The 22209-nt window shown below is 41.9% G+C and overlaps 1 protein-coding gene across 1 annotated transcript in view; it reads right to left on the bottom strand.

Annotated features, from left to right (window-relative positions):
- LOC126282363 (mitogen-activated protein kinase 1) overlaps positions 1-22209 on the bottom strand; it is a 358007-nt gene that overhangs the window by 304627 nt on the left and 31171 nt on the right. The gene's annotated exons all lie outside the window — the stretch shown is intronic.

Below are 22209 nucleotides of genomic sequence, written 5' to 3'. Positions count from 1 at the left end.
TCTTAATCTCACCCAGCCAGTCTATTGTTTTCAACATATGATCCGTAAATAATATGAACAACAGTGGAGACAGGTTGCAGCCTTGTCTTACCCTTGAAACTACTCTGAACCATGAACTCAATTTACCGTCAACTCTAGCTGCTGCCTGACTACCTATGTAAAGACCTTTAATTGCTTGCACAAGTTTGCCTCCTATTAGATAATCTCGTAGAACAGACAATAATTTCCTCCTAGGAACCCGGCGACATGCCTTTTCTAGATTTATAAAGCATATATACAATTCCCCGTTCCTAAAAATAATAGAGGATACTTCAATTATATGCGTGACGAACTATGGTAATTAACTCATACTTAACTATCATTTTTCAAGAAAAATATACGTCTTCTAGTTTCTAATTACATGTCGCACGCAAAATTCTGGTTTTCATTGCAAATACACATTCTCAATAATCGATATTTTATAAAAGATTGTTAGAGTTAAGAATAGATTAAACAAATTTTTTGGAGAAAAACGAAAAATCAAATATCCTTAGTTTGAATATGCCCACTGTTTTGTAGGACAGCTCTGATCTCACACGCGCCATAGTGATAACCGCCGTGAAAATATGGACAACCATCACATGGTTTCCAGCACACTGTGCGAACGCTGCATTTTTACAGTAGTCATCTCAACACTGCGATCTGAGCGCAATAAAATTGATCTGGAGCCAATTAACGAATTTGTCGCGAGAAGTTACAAGACACTTAAGCTGCCAAACGTACTGGAACTAATGCACGGAGCTTCGTGACACGTCACTGCCGAAATGCAGAACAGCACGTCATAAAAGAGGAAGAGGAAATGTGGACTTTTTGGTGGCTTGGGATTATGTTGCTGACCGCCTTTTTACCAACGTAGCAGTACTGAAATGTATTCCTCGGAGTCCAGTATGAAGGAGTTGCGAGGTCACCAGACGACTGACTGTAATACTTTCAGTGGCTTCAATATTTAACTACATGTTGAAATCCCAGCGGTGCTCTTTTACGCTACAAATTGTTAATGCAGAAAAATTACCCTTGTTTAAGTCAGGAATTTTCATCACTCTTGTTTTCAGTTACAAATAGCTAAGATCAGGAGCATATTACACTTTCCGACCGTCCACCTAAAAGGCGTAAGCTATATTGTTTTCTGTGATGTACGCGTAACGCACAGCATAAATAGGTATCCTTACTATCGCACTTTAGTGCACTCGAGACAGTTTGGTTTCCGCTCCACGTGAGACGAAAACCAATGAAGTTCCAACAAACGCGGAAGAATACGCAGTGCAATGTTTACATGAGGTTTAGCCTGACGGTGCTGTTGAGTAGAGTTAGAAATGTGCTTCCCGTGTCCGCTAAGGACAGGCTAGGCGGTGGAGGGGCCAGTTGACGCCGCTGCCCACTTGTAATTGATTTCTGTGGAGTGGCCGGACACCGCTGTAGTGTGTACACGCCCTAATGGAACCTCACTGCGCTCCAATGGAAACGAATACTCCTTCCTGTTCACTCAGAGTTCACGACTATTTTCGCGACAGTAATTAGAAGGGTAGTACTGAGCGCTTGGCTATTAGTAGCAGCGAACTTTGCGGTGTGCACTACAGTTAGCGATCGCTAAACGAAATACAGCACCGAGCACTGTAATCAGTGTTACACTTAAGAGCCGCAACAGCTTTTATAGTATGTCTGGACTGGTTACTCCTTCAGATACATTAAATACCGACTGTGCGAAGAACGTGCTAAGAAACACACGTAAACTGTAAAATCTCTACTTAATCGACGAACATGTATGCGGGCACAGACATCTGCTTGCTTTCTTCCCAGTTTTATAAGTGAGGTGCAAAACATTCGAGTATGTACCGCCTTTCTCGATTCTCGTTCGGTTGATGTCACGTCGCGTGAAAGTTGCTTGTATCTGTTATATTCACGCACAAAGGCAGTCACATCTCACTACCGGTTGCACGATTTATCGAAATGAGTCGTCGTCGTCTACCCTTTCTTTCAAATTATCCTAAGATTAAAGGAGTGCCTATACCTCAGTTTAGATAAAGACTTCCAAACAGTTTTCAGTTGCTAGATAAATCTCGGAACTAGACATTTCGATTTATGTTATTCTGCCGCTGTCCTTTGGATCAAGCCTACCTCATCTATAAATCCCACACTAACAAATGACCGAGCCTGGTGAATAGTTTTCAACAATCAGTCAACTGACGTTTTCGGTACCCATGTTGATATGCTGATTTAAAGTATTGCACGCCGAATAACTTATCAGAAAAAAACTGGATTGCAGGCCAATTATGAATTCATAGCTTCCTGACAGATTAAAACTGTGTGTCGGAATGAGACTCAAGCCTGGGTCCTTTTCAAGTGCTCTAACGAGTCAACACGACTCACGATCTGTCCTCACAGCTTCACTTCAGCCAGTACTTCATCTTTAACCCAAGTTTCATTCTGCAAAAGAATATCCCAGACTGTGGCTAAGCCGTGTGTCTGTAATATTCTTTCGTAAGCGAGTGCTGGTCCCGCAAGATATCCGGGAGAGCTTCTTTGAAGGTTGGAAGGCGGGAGACGAGGTACTGACGGAACTGAAGTTGTGAAGACGGGTCGTGTGTCGTGCTTGTGTAGCTCAGTTGAAAGAGCATTTACCCGCGAAAGGCAAAGGTCCCAGGTTCGAGTACTGATCCGGCATACAATTTTGATCTGTCAGGGAGTTATGAATGACCACGAACAAACTCAACAACAGATGTTTGAAATGAGCGTCCGAACGACAACGCATTCTAAGGAACATGTTTAGAACGCAACTCTTGCAAGCGACAGTCTAGAACATTTCTGTCAGATGTACAAATTTCCGCAGTTTTTGTTCTCCACACTCGAGAGATGTGAGCAAGCATGATGACGACAGCTCTTCGATGTTAACTAAAAGGTGCACCTGTGAACCAAGAGCTCTGGTAACGAACTTCGCCTACGGAAGAAATACGGGGTAGTTCGAAAACATTCATCCGATTTTATAATACTCTGTCTCCAGCATGTATGAAAGTGCAAATATGGTGCAGCTACATCCTTCATGTGTATTTTTAAGTATAGATGCATGAGTAGGACTAAAAATGTATTCATAGATGTTAACACTCATCACGGATACATATCCTGTAAACCCATTGCCGCGCGGTTTGAGGCGCGATGTCACGGATTGCGCGAACCCTCCCGCCGGAGGTTAGAGTTCTCCCTCGGGCACAGGTGTGTGTGTGTGTGTGTGTGTGTGTGTGTGTGTGTGTGTGTGTGTGTGTGTGTGTGTGTGTGTGTGTGTGTGTGTTGTCCTTAGCATAAGTTAGTTTAAGTAGTGTGTTAAGTCTAGGAACCGATGACCTAAGCAGTTTGGTCCCCTAGGAAATCAGACACATTTGAACACAATTGTAAACTGACTAGCTCCACACCATCTCGATAAAAGGATCGATCAAATGATATCTGTAACATGTAACTAATTAACTCATACCCAATATGCGTGGAACCGCCACTGCAACAACAGAGCAACAGAATGCGTTTTGTGTTCTCCCTTTCAGCAGGTGCAATTGTTACACCGTTGTGGCGTGATTTTCGTCGAGATTACGTCATTCAAAGCACTGTACAAAGCCACAGGCAGTTTCAAGACACTGTTTGAGGTCAAATCAAAAGGCCGCACCAGTATGCTCCTTCAAGGCGTGGAGCGCATTGAAGATTGCATAAGAAAAAGTCCGCCCAAGGATACTCGTTATCGCAACCGACAGTTAGCCATTGCGCTTACGTCGGCTGTACGCTGCGAACAAAATCAGAGTCGGAATTTCTTTGACGTATGGTGTAATTCGCGAAACACTGAAAAGCGACACCAGATTACAAGGCCAGCAAAGTGCTCGATGAAATACACTGACAGATGACGTTCGCTCTGGGTGCATTCCACACTGGAGTGATACTCATCGTGAAAGACTGTTACTTGTCTGCACGTCGCTGTATCTACCCACGAGCTCACTTATCTGGGGACGTCTTTTGTGTTGTGGTGGGTGTGCGCAGTACTGTGCAACGTAATATCAACGCTCAGCCAACGACGGCGCTAGAACAGTGTGCCCTCAGTCGATACGAACTTCTACACGGCCCGTCACCGCCATGCAGATGAGCTGTCGGTCACCCCGCGCTGACGTCACATTTCGTGGTCCACTCGTCTGGTTTTGTTCGACCCACGCGCTCCACCCAGCCATCGGTGCAGTAATATTAAGTCGCGTACGGGTTGCAATTTCATGGGATGTCGGACACCGAAGTCGTCCAGTCGCCCACGTTAGAATTCCGCAACTTGTCCGTATTGGCGTTCACGGTGTACCGTGTTCTCCGTTGTATGTTACGTTAACGGCCAGCCGAAGAGTCCAGAGGTGCTCTGCTGCATTTCAGAACGGCAACGTGCCGCACGGTTATGCAGTTCTAATCAGTCACCTCTCATACAGCTAATTTGTCTGTTCTGTAGTGTCACACTTCGTCGATTCTGTCGTGGAGAGGTAAATTCCACAAAGAATTCGCGAATCTTCTTCTTGCTGCGTTCATATTCATTACGATTTGACTTTATTGCGAGGACGTCAAAATCCACGGGATGGTTTCGCAAATCACACAGATAATGCCTTAGGGTAAGTCAAGGAGAGTTGGACCACTTTTTTCTTCAGCATAAAATTTGTGTGTGTGTAAACTTTGCTTTACTTCTGGCAGCGTATTAATATAGAGTGGCATATAAACTTAAATACATTACTGAGACACTGGCACTTAAAGTACAAGATACATGGTAAAATGAAGATACGAGTGATCCATTTCACCCGTACACATATATACTGGGAGAGATGGACCATATACGAAGATCGCTGAATAAATAATGCCTCACATTTTTTTCCCCCAGAACATTCTTATTGTTCAGTGAGTATTTGATGACAATATACATCAACATGTCTTGTCCGTGTCCTATTAGTTTCCATCGCGTTCTATGGCTGAACGTCAACGTTGTGAAAGAGCACGTATTCTCTGCTGGTAACAGCTCTTGTCCTGTAGGCGTAGCCATGTTTTCACTGCGTAACTGACTCTCGTCATCTTAAGTGTGTTCCCCGTACAGAATCTTTAAGCGGCCCAAAGAGATGAAAGTCCAACGGTGCCAGATCTGAACTGTAGGGTGGATGAGGCAACGATGTCCAACCCAATTTGGCGATGTGTTCCCGGGTTCTCAGACTTACGTGTGAGCGTGCATTATTGTGTTTTAGCAAGATTTCAGCTAGATTCTTGTCCGACCGAACACGTCGGAAACGGTTTATTCAGTCTTCACGTATGCCATTGAATTACGGATGACCCTCTTGGCATAACATCCACGACAATGTCGCCATCACAATCTCAGAAGACTGTCACCATAACTTTTCCGGCAGATGGGGTTGTCTTGAATTTCTTCTTTTGTGGTGAATGAGGATGATGCCACTCCAGGGACTGCCTGTTTCCGGCGCAAAGGGGTGCGCTCAACTTTCGTCCCCCGTAACGATCCGTGACAGAAAGGTCTCTCCGTCGGTCTTAAAACACTCCAACAATTCAGATGAAATGGCCTTTATTTGAATCTTGTGGTCCGCTGTGTGCATTCCTGGAATCCATCGTGAGCACCTCTGAGTATCCGAGAGTCTCGATCATCGAAGACGCACTTACAATGCTCACCGACAACTGTAGAGCTGTGATGAGCAGGTCGGCACGAATAACGGCATCCGCACGATTCAGCGTCTGGAGCAGTGCCTGTGGCAGGACGCCCCAAGCGTGGCTGATCATGGAGCTCTGTTTCTGCACTTCTTGAGCATGTAAACTTTCTTTAGCCATCGCCCAACTGTACTATCAGCTGCAGCATCGCCATACACTGCATACAAACGTTTATGGATGTTCACCATTGTGTTTTTTTTTTTTTTTTTTTTTTACACACAAGAATTCAATAACAGCTCGAATCTGGAAAGATCACACTGACCTGAACGTACTGAGTAATTTATGTGAAGCAGCAACAGATTCTCACAGGCGAAGGAAAAGGGAACATTCTTTCCAATGACCACAGTAAAACGGCTAATTATCACTCGAAGCAACCTATGGCATAACGGAAAAAGTTATTTTTCCTGTTTATTATAATAACGTTATATTCCTCTCCACTGAAAAAGTTCCACTTCAACCGTATGCTTTCCCTCGTGAGCGTAGGGAACTGAGTCCACAGTCAAGGACTGCCAAAATTTACGTAAAAGCAAAAACAAACACTGTAAATGACAATTTTCAGCATAACGGCGATAAGCCTGAAATACTGTCACCAATACTGAAAACTAACCGTGCCACAGTTATTCTACTTAACTAGCACCGACTGTCGAGAGCTCCACGTCACTGATAGTTGAAATGGTCGAATGCTTTTTAATTCAGTTACCATATACACGTTCAGTAGGAAAAATAACGGACACACTTTCTATTCAGCATCATGAATTTAACCAGTTTAAACTACTTTCCACATTCCTAGCACGCTTTCGTGTACCCTACAGTCACTTAGTACTTACAAGAATACGCGAACACAAAATAAGGTTTAACAGATTTTATATAAATCGATTGGTATTGGGCAGATATGAGAACAACGTATCTCCCTAGCCAAGGGCGCTAACACAGTGCAGTGGCGCTCGACTCTGAGGTACGCCGGTTCGAATCCTGGTGGTTGACGAAATTTTCAATGTCAGTATTCGGCCAGCACGGGGAGGAGAGATTGTGGCTTTACACTGTTGATTACCAGTGTCTGCGCCAGTGTCCTAGATTAAATTCCAAACGTCTCCGCAGTGTCTCACGAAGTGAAGGTACATAACACGGCTGATAAGTGACCCCCCCCCCCCCCCCATCCGTCGGATGGGTACGCCAAGCTAGACGGCCGCCTTGCTGATATTTAAGATGAGTAGGCAGTCTGCCGGCACAACGTACACCCAACAATGTACACTGTACAAACGTCCACACGCACACGACACAGATACAAACCTCACGCTTCGTAACCGGTCGGAGGAAGGCAACAGCAGGCCACCTACATTTGGTTATAAATACGGGCGCTGCTTGTAAATTTGATGCGTCTAGGTGTTTATAGTATACAGAGAAGTGACTGTCCAATGAGATTTATTTGCTAGACTGGTAGATCTTTTAACACACGCTTCTGTGAACATCTTAATTTGGCCAGCTAGGAGCAAGTCTTAAGCGCACATCACCGCGAAACGGACGTAAAGTTACAAACACGGACTTCAATTAATCTATAACTGTTAGTCCTAGGCGAAAAATGAATAGAATCCTTTTTGTTGGAAATGGATATTTAATATTGATTAACCTGTATTGCGACAAGTTTTCGCTGGAGGTTGCGGTTTTACAGTTAATAAAACACACAAAAATATTAACAGATGTGTTCATTTCGGAAACCGTGTGTCCACAGGTAGTGTTTTGCTTCAAATGACCGTTCCTGTCATATCCCTGAATACGGCCATTCCTCCCGGAACACTCGGTGTATTCTACTAGGTCTGGTAACAACAGGAACAGCACAATGCACCCTAATGGTCGTTCTACCTGTGACAGAGAATTGCAACTCTATAACCACTTACACACTTGCAGATGCTTTGTACGCAGAAACATTAAAAATCCGACCATGCCTTCTGTGTGCTTTGTTTGTCAGGCAGTGCACGTAGCAAAACAGTTGTCTCCTTACATGTACAACAAAAAAGGATAACAGCGTCGCACAGTAATTACATTAAAATCACCTACAAATATGCTGATATCTTCTAATATGGACAACTGAAATATAACAGGGAAGTGGGGAAAAGGAAAGCGTACACGTCACTTTCTCTTTATCTCTATCTGTACGTGGCTGTTACGTGATACTTCAGCTCACCTGAAGATGTCCACTGAATGTAACCGCTAGTGGAGGAAGTATTCTTTAAATGCAGCGCACATGGTATTTCCCGTATACGCGGGTGGTTTGGTAAGTCTGCTAAAAAAGAACGAAAAAAACTATTTCGTAAACAACTGACATTATGAAACTTCCTGGCAGATTAAAACTGTGTGCTGGACCGAGACTCGAACTAGGGACCTTTGCCTTTCGCGGGCAAGTAAGTGCTCTACCAGCTGAGCTACGCAAGCACGACTCACGTCCCGTCCTCACAGCTTTGTTTCTGCAGTATCTCGTCTCCTACCTACCTTTCTTTCAGGATTACTAGTTCTGCAAGGTTCGCAGGAGAGCTTCTGTAAAGTTTGGAAGGTAGGAGACGCGGTACTGGCAGAAGTAAAGCTGTGAGAACGGAGCGTGAGTCGTGCTTGGGTAGCTCAGCTGGTAGAGCACTTACTTGCCCGCAAAGGCAAAGGTCCCGAGTTCGAGTCTCGGTCCGGCACACAGTTTTAATCTGCCAGGAAGTTTCATATCAGCGCACACTCCGCTGCAGAGTGAAAATCTCATTCTGGAACTGACTTTATTCCTCCAAATAATCTCCTTCGAGTGATATACACTTGCTCCACTGATCCCCCACATTTCTCATCCCATATCAAAAATAGTTTCTCTCAAACTCTACAAAATACTCATTGGCTGCAACTATTATTTCCTCACTTGACGAAAATTTCTTCCTAACAAGCCTAATTTTCCAATTAGAGAACAGGAACTATTTCTGGTGAATAGGGTGGTTGAGCAAGCAATTAAAAGCCCATTTCATGCACTTTCGCCACTATTATTGTTGATTTGTGGGATGGTGCATTATCCTGGTGAAAGTGTACGATTTTCCCTGCCAAGCTTGGTCTTTTTCGACCAAGTTCCGAACGATGCAACAATGGAACATAATTTGGTCCAGTTATGGTTCTGCCTTTTTCCAAGTAATCTAGGAGGATTATTCCTTGGGAATCCTAAAAGACAACAGCCATCACCCTACCAGCTAACAAAATGGTCTTTGTCTTCTTCTTTGCGCTTTCACCAGCCTTTGTCCATTGTGTCACTGGCATTTCCACCCTGGCGTGTAACGATGAATCCAGATTTCATCAACAGTCACAAGTTGGTGCACAAGTCTTGCGGATTGGAATTAGACTTCGCCAGGCGTTGTGTTGAAATGTAGTGCCGGATGCTGTTTTGGCAAACTGTAGGCAATCGCGGCACCAACTTCGCACACACCTTTTCTGTGCAAGATATTATGCACTTGCTCAGTTGAGATGCCTACAGTCTCAGCAGTCTTACGGAATTTTATTCGGCGGTCTTGCATCACCGTATCATGGAGTTCGTCAATGTCTGCTTTTGTAGCGACCTCAACTGGACTGCCAGACGTCGCTATAACGTTGGTGCTTGTCCGACACATTTTACCGTCGAGCAGGCGCGCCGTTTTTTACGACACGAGAGGGCGCTCGGCGCACTTTCTACACATACAAAGAATAGTTGTCTTTATATTACCAGTCTAACATGTGTGAAGAAAAATGTAGTCTTTCACGGGCAGAAATGTCATTTCCATTATAATTATCCGGGCTGTTATGCCGTACCCGGTTGATGAATTCTGTGTCAATTCCCAACGTTTCGTCGCCGTCTGCGGAGGACACCTTCAAAGGGGGTCTGTAGCTCGATGGAAGATCCAACACACCCACAGGCCAGATAATTATAATGGACACGTGTGAACAAAATTATAGTTTACTCTTAGTTTAATTAAACAGTAATTAAATAAACCTTTAATTGTATCACTGTGTTACCCCACACTAATGACTCACTCAACCATTAATCAGTGCAGTTGCATCAGATCCCGGCCAGCCGCTCATTTGATTACTAATTATCTTATAGATAACTGCCTCATTGTGGGATTGTGCAGCTAGCTCGGAATCTGGGTCATTTTCTTGCACCGATCGCAAATTTTTTCACCAAGCTTGCTGTTTATGTTACTGCTGCTCACTTGTATGTACGGCAACAACTTATTACTGCACCAGTTCGCAATTATAAAATAACAATGGAACAGTACAAAACAATATTATTTGCGGGTGGTGCACTTCCTATACAATCGCGACAGCTCAAGGCTAAATTCATTAATCCAAAACTACAAGGTCTTCAATGATGGTAAGGAGTCCGCGTGAAGTTCTTCCAGTTCTGTTTTGATTTGTGCTACAGTCCAATCCTTCGAATGAAAATGTTTAATAATAGCACGAAAATCTTGTTTCCACCATTTCTGATTGCAGCTGAAACACTAATTCAGACAGTTGTCAACTATGAACTGTACGTTGTACATTGTTGAAATTCTTTACCCGATCCTCGGCATAATCAAACTTATTAACCACGAAGGCGTAATAAAAATGTGCCGTTCTTTAACGGAAATTTATCAAACTTACCAAACTACCCTTGTAAATCATGAAAACTATTAACGTTGGTAGGACTAAAACACTTTCATAAAGTCGTTTTGCATCTTGTAGATGAGAGACTTGAGTGTTAGCGTTGTTAGTGTTCAGATGAATGAGACGGTGTTGATGTACAGCTTATTACTGTAGAACAGCACCAAGGTGGAAGTCGAGCTTATCCTCTCCGACTAACGGACGAATTACAATCAGCAGTGTCACAAATGTCCACTCCATGAGACATGGCGGAAAGATGTGCAATTTAACTCAGGACGTAGCTCAGTGTCTGGTGACCGGGAATTCATGCCAACAGCTCTCCCGCTATTGCTAGCTATATACAGGCAATGAAAAGTTTCCTCCGGCACCAACATGGGAACCTCCCAAGTCGAGTGACATCGCCTAAGCGCGCGTCAGCGGAACCTCAAACTGCGACAAAGTTTTAAATAGCATAGACATCCTCCTCCAAACTTTCTTCTCCGAAAGTTTAATACGTTTATATAACTAAATTTTCTCTTTCAACAGAGAAACAGTTCCGTTTTCTTCTTCATGGCCTCATTTTGACTGGGCTAAGAAATCCCCACAGATCTCGGGCGCACCGGAAGCCACTTCACTGGTCCGTACGTCGCGCGACAGGTGGCGCCGCTCTGTGGGAATGACAGGCAACACTTCCCGCACGCCATACGGGCAAGACCACGGAAATTCCGATATCGCCTTGCGATAACGTTCAACGCTGGCGGTCGTCTGTTTTCGGTCTCATTTACCCAGCAATACGTCCCGATAACAACCCGTCCAAAAGCAACACGGTGCTGTCAAACGTTGCACGTCCCTGCGATATTCGTGAAAGAGCACTTCTTTATTAGTTTCTCAATTTCTGGAGAGCAGATTTTTCCCCCACGTAGAAAAGCGTAACACGGACGTTCTGACGAACCCTCGATAGTCAACGCTAAGGGTTATTTCCTCTGCAACATCGACATCCACTTGTAGGTTGTGCTTCCAGAATCAAATAGCATTCGAATAAACAGATCAATAATATATAAAATTAAATAAATATACGAAAATCAGGTTCTGAAACAAACTGTCAAACACAAAAATGTGTAGTAAGAAAGTAGTATGTACCTGTGCAATTTTTTTAAAAAAGTTTACGATTCAGTGGAGCGTGAATCTCTTCCAATTTGTGAGAAACACGTTTGGACCTCAGATCTACTGAAATAATTAGAGAAAGATTAAATGACACACGATCTAAGAAAAAAGAGTCAGATGAGGTCCTTCCGATCATATCGAAATAAAAAAAAAAAAAAAAACACGAATGACAAGGCGCGATTCTCCCAACTTCAACTGCATCTTGGAGAACGTACTTGAATAATGGCGAAAACAGAAATCTGAACGTGTGACGAATCAACTAAATATGGAAGGAGCAGTATTAAGATAGACTAATTTGATTCTGAAAGCGACTTTGCGATCCTATGTCTAGAACATTCAAACAGTACAATAGCAAATGAAAATCCTTTAAGAGACAGCAGAAAGAGCAGGCTTCCAAAATATTTCAAAAAGCAAAGTACATGCCTAGCTACGACCTGACACCCACAGTTCTAAAAAAAATTAAATGCGGGAAAATCGAGAGAATATCTCAGTTCATATACTTAAGCGAGAACATTTAGGATGCTAACCTCGATAAAATTAATTACTCAACTCGTTGCCATACAATGGCTATAGCCTTCAGAGTTTGAAAATATATCTACAACAGAAAATGCATCTCAAACATCACGAAAGCGAGCAATACAGCCACCAAACCAGTGTCTTCATAGTTCTGAAACATTCTTTTTAAAGAGAAAGACACACATTGAACACACCCAAAAAAGGGATAAAAATTAGTACGAAAATTTTAAGTCCAAAATATACTGAACGAGGAACATTCAAGTTAACAGCAAAGAAAGAAACTGAAAAATATACCGATACTTACTCTGATATGAAAAAGCGCTGATTAAAATTTCTGGGGCACATTGGAAGAACAGAATCCATCAGATTTGACATGACAGGTTGTGCAATTCTACGAAAGCTTAAACTAAAATAATAAAATGGAAAGGTGCTGTGAAAGAAGATGTAAAGAAAGCACGAACAACACACAACTTGTAACAAATTTTAGCCAGAAAATTCAAGAGTAGCAAATAAACCTACGAAACACCGGAACTACTTTGCCTGACGAGCGGAAAGAGACGAATCTGAGAGAAAGACGGTAGTGCGGGCACAAAGGAAAGCTAAAACGAAAAACAAAGTATCCCATGTTGTACATTTGGTGGTTCAGTAGGGTCCACGCGTGAATAATGATAATAATCAAATTTCTTTCATTTTCCATTGTAAGATTCAGTGACCTAATTTCAACGTGGAACAGTTGAACAAAGCCACAACAACCATGTAGCGATTTCTTTAAATTTGTAGTTGCATAACCAGTTTGTCGTCAATCCGGCTAGTCTTCGGATTCATTTGAAGAAGAACCGGACTGCCTTGAAACCGGTTCTGCAAGGCTAAATAAAAATCACATAGCGACTGTCGCGTTTTTGTGCACGCATCCACATCAATTAATACTCCGAGTTGGATGAAACAGTGGTTTGCCTTCAGGAAGTCTGAAATTCTTGCGTATGAGCCGCGTTAAACCTACTACTATTTCGTGTTAGTAACACTACGTTTATCATCGTGATAAAGAAGTGTCGTCTTTTGCAAAAGATGGTTTATTTTGTCTCTAATCAAAGATGTTTCGCTTATTCATAGCAGCTGAGGATGAACGACTGCAGATATTAAAATGCAACAACGTTAAGGTAGCAATTATTCAGTGGCGTAACCAAACATGGAAGTATAAGGGAGTTCGTCATTACGTCACAAACTTGAAGCCGACTTCCGCCAACTTATGTAGTCCAAAAACGTCAGGTTCACCACATTTACACCCCTATCGTTCACCGTGGCGATACTTCACTGTGACGTCACTCTGATGCGCCCATGTCCAGTTTCGATTCGAACGTTGAAAGTAACTATCGACTCCCATAGCCGTCTCCGAAATAATACCTGGTGCTTTGGTTGTGTGGAGACGTAGTTGTTTCATGAAGAAAGAAAGAAGAAGGAAAAAAAGCCAGCTTGCGTTGTGTACGGATACACTAATCAATCCGATCGTAATCTAAAGTTTGAAGGAATCACATTTCATTTGTATGTTGAGCCGTTCAAGCAATGTTGTGAATGCTATGTATTCGCTTCCCAGTAAAATTATTTCCTCATGAATTTCGCTGCAAATAATCCACTGCATTTCAACAGGCACAATGATGTGCATAATTACAATACCAGTAGAAAACAATGACATTCATTACGCCACAATAAGATTCTCTGTGGTACAAACAGGGGTACACAACGCTGCAACCGAAAGTTTTGATTACTTACCCAGTGCCATAAAATGCCTGACAGAAAAGTGAAGATTGCAACTAAACTGAAAACTTTACCCTTCGACAACTCCTTCCATTCCGCAGAAGACAATTACAGTAACGTTAAACGGTGATGGGTAGGAATTACTCATTTAGTATGTCTTTAATTTAAAAACAAAAATCTAATAAGTGATGAGCATGGAGGCACACGCAGAAAAACCATCGATGTTCCTATAAAATGACTGGTTCCACATCATTACGATTTATCTTGCAAATGGTACATGAAACATGAAACTAATTAAGTAACTACTGGTACATCACAACGCATGGTACAGGCTTATATACTCTAAAAACCTCGAATGTAAATTCAAAAGTAAAATCAAGCAGATGATCAAAGTAGACGTACATTCCAATTGTGGTATGTTTGTTTACTCCTGAGAAACTGACAGGTAATATTCCGGGAAAAAAAGCAGACTGACTACTGCTGGAAAGGTAGACCTACACGTTACACTGGTTAGGCTATCATTACTAAAAAGTGACTTACTTACTTACTTACGTGTTAAAGTAAAATGCCCCTTTTACGGGGTGTAAGAGTTTGAGACCATTCCCTTAATGGCTTAATCACATAAACAGCATTGCACAATGCTAGAACGTGTTTAAAAATTACATCTTTTTTATCCTGTAAAGTGCTAGTATTGTCCACGAATCATGGATAAGATTTCAAAGTGAGAACAAGTGTAAACTACAGTGAGATTAATTCACTGACAAACTAATAAAACAAGAACTATATTCCGCTTGCAGTTCTGTTTGTCATTTCAATGATCGTTCACTTTGTTGACAGGCAGATACGATAAGATGCCTCGCTTCTTTCCTCAATGCACACGTTTATCGGCAAACAAAGAACTCGTGCGCACGTTTTTTGCCAACGTTAACATTAAACATGTTGTGCATACGTGCCGAAATCTTAAAACGTAACGAACAAGTAGCAGTATCAGCAAGGAAACAAGCACTTGCTCCGGAGTTCCAGCTTCATTTGCTACCGATACAGACACTGTAACAGTGGAGTTACGTGGTTTAAGAAAGCATCTTTTTCACATCTCAACCTTCTCTTTCTGGTCATTCGAAATTTATCAAGAAAAAACAAGTTACACTGAAACAAAATGTGTCGTATAATAGAGCAAATACTCATTTCAGAACGGAAAAACATTTGAAATTGCCTTCCTGACAATTTGTTATTCATGTAAGCACTGCAGTTATTACTATTTAAAAGATCTGATACGTGCACACGACAGAAATGATGAACAAGAAGCACTCGTAAAACAGTAGTCCGCTAATGTTTTGGGCTATTAAAGATGGCGGCAGGCCCAGCCAACTCTGGCTTCAAAACAACGTATACCGGTAAGTCTATAGTGCCACCTGATATTTTTTTCTTTTTTTTACTTCCATGTAAGCAAACCTGTACGTCCCAGTTTGAGGATTTATCACTAACCAGGGGACCCGTGTGAAATTTACGCACTTTTATAAATAACGACAGTATTTGGAATAAGTATAGTCGTTGGGATAAAGGTAGTTGTGAGAATAAAGAGAAAACATCTTTAAAAAAAGCGAACGGCGTGAAATAATAATTATGAATTTATGATACATCCTTGTATATACATTTCCATACACATGATTTTGAACAAAACTGTTTATAGAGCATTACAATATCTCTGTGTAGACGAAATTTGACGTAATTGTAATCTTCGTGTACTTTTTGTTTTTAATTTTCTTTAAGGGATTGCTACCGCAGTGGCCAAAGTAATTATAGATGAAAAAGCTGTATATAAATTATCCAGTCAATAATTATTTTAAAACAAATAAAATGGTATTTGTAATAAGACAATATGAAAATGGAGTCTGTTATTCGTGATTATTAAGTTAGCTACGTTAAATACAGGTATGAAGCTGGGCATCTATTGATACCTGAACGTCTTTTATCTTAAAATTTTCCACAAATAGTAAGTTTCAGCGCAAAATCAGAGCGCAATGTCAGAAGCCGGTTAAAAAATCTTTCTAATAATAATACTTCATTCATACCAGTGCGATTAATATTAGTTAAAAGAAAGGGATAAAGCCTCCGCAAATCGAATGCTGTATGTATAACAATTTTGGAAGTCGTGCGCTCTTCCACCGTTGTCAGTGTAAGCACCCAGCTGGTGAAGTGTTATATTGTACACAAACAGTATATGAGTGAGGAAGAGAACTGCAACCAGACACCATGTTTGAATGAATAATTTATTTCCCGGCAACTAGTTTCCGGGCTAGGCCCATCATCCGACGGCAGCAAGAGTTTCTGGTACAAATTTCTACTTTTTATCCCGTGACTGAATTTGTGGTTTTCCGAAAAAGCACTATATGCAAAGTCTGTCCATTTTACTTACTCAAGGAACAGTAAAACTCACACATTTTTATAAGAACTCCTCGTTGTCGTCTGACATTTTTAATCTGCCATGAATTTTTAAGTCTGCGCACTCTCCTAGGCCCGAATGTATCCAAGGAAAAATACATTGTTCTTCACTGATATATGCCACGCTGTCGTCGATAAAATGATGAAAAAAAATCACGTACAGTATGTTTTCCCTACTTCCGGCCTCTCTCAGACCAGTATAGGAAGCGTGAAGGGAAGAAATCTTAATACATTAGCGTATCTGGACAGTGACAACTGATCAATTACTGCGAGGTTGTTCCACAGTTCATTGCGATCGTGCTATATTTTCTGAACAAGTAGCAACACTACGGTATGTAATATCGACACAAGTGACATTCAAAAATTTCACAAACCGGCTGTTCGACAAGTGATTGCGTAAAGTGTCGTTGCCTTGCCTGAGTGAATGTGTCACCTTTAAATAGCTTATTTGAAGGTTGAGTAGCAACGATATCACCTGCGGATCGAGAAACCACACCAGTGCAGATGCAGTAGAGTCGTGGAAGTTTTTGTGCACTTTGGGTCAAGAACAGTGCTGAAGACTATTCAAATAAGTTCCTTGAGATACGTAGCATTTTTGAAGTACGTGAATTTGTTTAAACAATTTTATATTTACATGAAAGTCTATACCTTAATCTATTTTTCAACATAATAGAGTAACAATAATTCCATGTGATTCAACGACTCAATGCAGCTTCTTTAATTGGACGCCATTTCGGCGACTTGCGTATCCTAATCTACTCCAGTTACCCAACCGAGAAAGGGTATCTAGAGTGTAACTTGAAATCCCAAGCATGTGTCGACCCTGGCGAATCTTCACATCACTGAGAGGTGAAGGATGTACGGCACATATCGTAACGAACAAATAATCTTTTACTCCGTGGCGGAGTGTGCGCTGTTCTGAAACTTCCAGGCAGATTAAGTCTGAGTCCTAGACCGGGACCTTGCCTTTCGCGAGCAATGCTCTTAACGACGAGCTATCCAAAAAAACCGAGTATATGCATTCAAACCTTTACTTCTGTCAGTGCCTGTCTTCTACTTTCCAATCTTCTGGATTCCATCTCTCAGAAAGCTGCCGCCTGATCCGCGAACCACCGCCACCCGCCCCTTTTGACTTTGTTGTTGTGACCCTTAAGGCCTACATATTTCTTCTTGCAACTTGAGGAACCTCATTAGATAAGAATATAAAGTCAAACTTCCTGGCAGATTGAAACTGTGTGCCGGAGCGACACTCGAATTCGGGACCTTTGCCTTTTGCGAGCAAGTGCTCTTAACAACTCAACTCCCGAGCACGACCTACAACCCGCCATTACAGCTGTACTTCAACCAGAAGGTTGGAGATGGAGAACTGGCGGAAGCAAAGCTGTGAGGATGGATCGTGAGTCCCGCACGGTTAGCTCTATTGGTGGACCACTTGCCCGAGAAAAGCAAAGGTCCCGAGTTCGAACATAGTTTTAATCTGCCAGGAAGTTTCACATAAGTCTCCTACCTTCCAAACTTGACAGACGTTATTCTGCATTACCTTGCGGCACTAGCAATCCTGGAATAAAGGATACTGCAGAGACATGGCTTGAAGCAGCGGATCCCTCCCTTGTTGAGACCATTACCCCCGAGTGGCACCAACCATTAACCCCCCCCCCCCCTCCCTCCCACCATCAACATTAGTGCCTAACTAAATTTTAAAAAGAAAAAGAATTTTCTTTGAACATGTTTATTTTCAAGACGATGAACGGTAAATAATATTTTGTTTTTGCATGTATTTTATAAACAATAAACTGGTGATGCATTGAGACAATTTATACTGCTTATTTCTAACGGCCTGCTTTTATACGATGATGACGCAATTCTCAGTGTTCACAAGTGCTACCTATAATTCCTTCTCAGAAAAGAAGCTAACTACCGATGTTAAGGGTAGACTTACTCTTTACCATTCAAGACACCTAGCAACACTTTCTTCCCCCAAAATCAATCCAGTTAGAATGTGTGCACTACACTTATTGTTGGTAAATGACTCAATTGCTGGACCTATTCCTTCTAATCTGGCAGAAACTGGAAGTCCTTCTGGCAACCAATGCTTTGTATCTGACCACTCTCACTAATAACAATACTTATTATTACTATTATTATTATGTCATAACTTAGTTACTGTCGTACTGTGTTGTCAATAGTGCTTTTATCATAAGTGAAAAATGACTAAACTTCTCGTCCACTTAAGGAACTACCTTCAACTCGGAGAAGGCATTTTCAAGTCATATTGAAGTATATGTGGTATTTATGTCTCAATTTTAAAGTATATGTGTAATAGAAGAACTATGTGAATAAGATATCCATACAGTCAATTCACAAGCTGTAATCCCCACCACACTGTGTTACAGTACGCGTTATTGCTGAAATTTGAAATAAAAAAAATATAATTACTGGTAACTTACGTAATCAGTATTACAGCATTACAGAATATTAATAATATTAATGATCTTTTAAAAATAATTTAGTGTACTGACAAACACAACTGAACCCTTTGTTTTTACTCCTAAGAAAATTTCATGTTACCCTCAGAGTGTAATTACTGACAGCTTGCGAGCCACTGGCTTAGAGGCACAGCCGATTCCAGGTTCTAGGTTCTAGGTTCCAGGTTCCAGTCCCGTACGGCACACAGTTTTAACCGGACACAAACTTTCAAATCAGTGCACACTTCTCTACAGAGCAGAGTGAGAAGTCATTTTGAAAATTATAAAGTGTCTGTTTCCTTGAACTTCTGAAAAAACTTCCCGTGCCCAGTTTTCGACGGACACAGATATTCGCTCACTTCGCACTTCATAATAAATGGTAGCACGGCCATCTCTACACGCCATATTCCATTTTCCTGGCATTTTGAAGTAAAACTGAACGGTCCAAGATGGCGTCTCCTGGCAGTTCACTTCCGGCTCCACGAATTACTACGTTACGAATTCAAGGTTCAAGCTGATGAAGTCCGACCTGATAGTCTATTGGCAAAGCACGAGCCAGAAAACCGAGAGGTCGCTAGGTACAATCACGGTTGAACCACAGAAATTTTCAGTCTGCCTTTCTCTAACCTTCACCTATAACAATATGAACAACTGGCAGGAACGACATGTTTCGGATTCGACGTTGAACTGTAGCTCCCCGTCTCTCGCTGGACAAGATAAGGAACACAAAAGTTGTGGAAGTGGCATTCAGTTCAATGAATTTTAGTCGGCCACTGAGCCACACGAAATAATAATAATTTGATGACTCTGTAGCAAAATGAACCGATTATAGTAATGATTACGTGACCCTGAACTGAATAATAAAATACAGGTAAAATAATTTTGTTGATGAGATATGGGTTTCACACGAGAGTACTACTGAATGTCGCCACTACAGACATCTGTTCTTTGCTAAAGAGAGAGGTGGCGTAGCGGTGAAAGTACAGTAATGTCTTATGGCGTGACTGGGTGAGGGTCCCCAAAGGCCAGGTTCGGCCGCCTACATTGGAAAGGTGTTTCCGATCCTTCGCACGCGTATGCACCTCTCCTTCGACAGGTGTGCGGACGTATGGGTGCTGTGGCGACATGTATGTGTTGGGTGGTGACGACACATGGGTGAGAGTGAGACCCTGTGTCGGCACAGACTACTACTCTCCAGTACCACCAACAGCGCCGTAAGTCACTAACACTCTCACGGGGAAATGGCTGTTCAAAGCCCCATCTGGCGACCTGTATTAAGGTTTTTCATAACTTACCTAAATCAAAAAATACGCGGGCAACGGATAACAATGGTTTCCTAGTAGTGAACTGTGGTAGGCCGGGTTGGTTCTTTCAAAAGTGTACGCGTTACGGCTGTTATCTGTCGCGCAGGGATGCTGCGCGTCCGTTCACACGCTTGTACGTATGTGTGTTATCGGACAATGCCTAACAGAGAACGGGTACCGTACTGGGTCGAGCGAGTATTTTTGTCAACGCTCGAAGCTTCCAACAAGACCCGCAAATAAGCTACCTTTGTGGTACGTGGCCATCGAAGTGGGCCAGATACAAACTGCTGTATCTCTAAATTTTTTGCGAAGGAATCCTTCCATAAAAAGTTTTATGTTAACCTGCCGCGTCAAATTGAGAGATATTTCGAAGCACTAACTACTGAAGACGGAAAACGTCAAGAAACGATTCTAGACACGCTGGTGGTCTTGCATATCAGCGACTGCAACGCAGATGCCCATTTTCAAAGTAAAGTATCGCTTAAACTCTTTGATACGCTAACGGCCACTTGCTTATTGGCGTTCGTCACGGAATCTCCATGCGATGGTCGTTTAGTGGTTTTCGTGATATCTCGTCAGCACGAGTGGCTAGCATGAGTAAAACCAATTTTGAATCCCATTCAAGCAACATTTCTGACTTCATAATTAGGCTCACAAGTAACTTTAAATCGCTTAAGCCACCAATAAGTCTTGTATTTCCTCTTCACAGTGATATTTACACTCAATGACTAAAGCAAATATCATTGCTGTATACTGAAATAAAAAAATTACCTTTCCGTCATAACCGTTCTGCAGTAATGTGAACCTTACCTAGTCCACACTCAGTTACAATCTTTTTAGATTCCGTACTCCACTTCAAACCATACTGTGTTATTGTACTACAAGAGAAGTGACTATTAACGAACAGTTGAACCCTAGAACGTCGTTCCCATCGGACAGTTTAAGAAAGTTTTGCCACTTTATGATGTATTTATTTATTTGAAGACGGGGCACATTGTTTTGTCATGACGCTAACTATTCACGTACACGAACTATCGAAAACGAGTGCTGTTCAAAGAACGTTTGCAAAATGAGAGCAGACGCACATAGCGGCAGTTTCTGAAGCTCTTACGGGCGATGGTGGGGGAAGCGACTTAGTGCAAGAAAGGCAAACGCCTTTTAACTTCCATAACTTACGCGTCTACAGGGGGGGGGGGGGGGGCTCACACTTTCAATAATATTGCCAAACCGTACATAAATTGACGTCTGAGAGCGCGTCCTGATGTATTGTCAATACGAGAAATATTGACGAGCGATATTGATGGCTCTCAAAACAGTCTCAGTATTGTCGATACACACTAAACGTCTGAAGTCAAGTATTGACGGTTTTATAATATTCTCCATTCAGATGATTACAGAGCTTCCTGAACCTGCCACGTGGCTTCAGTGTGCACTGCTTATGTTTTCAATTCGCCTTTGCGCTTATCGAAACTTAGATTTAATTTTTCAAGCAGATTTCAACACTGAACAATATTAATAGAGCAACGCGATAGTAATCAACGGTCAACGGAGGATTTTCTGACATTGTTTACTTTATTAATTTGAAAATATAGTACAGGTTGGTGAATTACACAGCAGCTTGGAAAAACTGCTTCCACTTCGAAAAACACGTCAGTGAGTAGTAAGGCATCTCCGAAATGCACGCCTGTTTCACCAAATTATACGTAAACTTAAAAAAAAGTTTTATGTTGATGGCCAGAACATATCACTTCCAGACGGATATAACTGCTTCACACATTCCCACAGAATTTTACTAACTGTGTTTGCTGATGTATGCTGATAGTACAGAACAAAACTTTCAGCATTCGAAAGACTGCCTGTCAACAGAAATCTCTAAGTTACTCATCTCCCGACGACAAAGACTGCCTCTTTCACTAACGGATCTTGTTTCTCTAACTTATCAAAATTAATACCTTGCTGCACGATGCAGGACTCGTCGGAAAATAGTTATTGAAATTTTTCGGGACGTTGGTTATGATTTCTCAGTAAATTAACATGTGACCAGTCGCTCCTCTACTTCCAAACATTCTCGGCCCAATTCTCGCTTTTTCACTCTTTTCTGTTGCCTACAAGCCATAACTAATGCAATTGCAGCACTCGCTTTCTTTTAGGTGTTCCGGCATTTTAACATAGTAAAATTGTGTCGTTAACAGACATTTATTGATGATTTG

Source organism: Schistocerca gregaria, chromosome 1 (genome assembly GCF_023897955.1).
Source record: "Schistocerca gregaria isolate iqSchGreg1 chromosome 1, iqSchGreg1.2, whole genome shotgun sequence".
NCBI lineage: Eukaryota > Metazoa > Arthropoda > Insecta > Orthoptera > Acrididae > Schistocerca > Schistocerca gregaria.
This window is presented reverse-complemented; position numbering and strand designations above follow the sequence as displayed.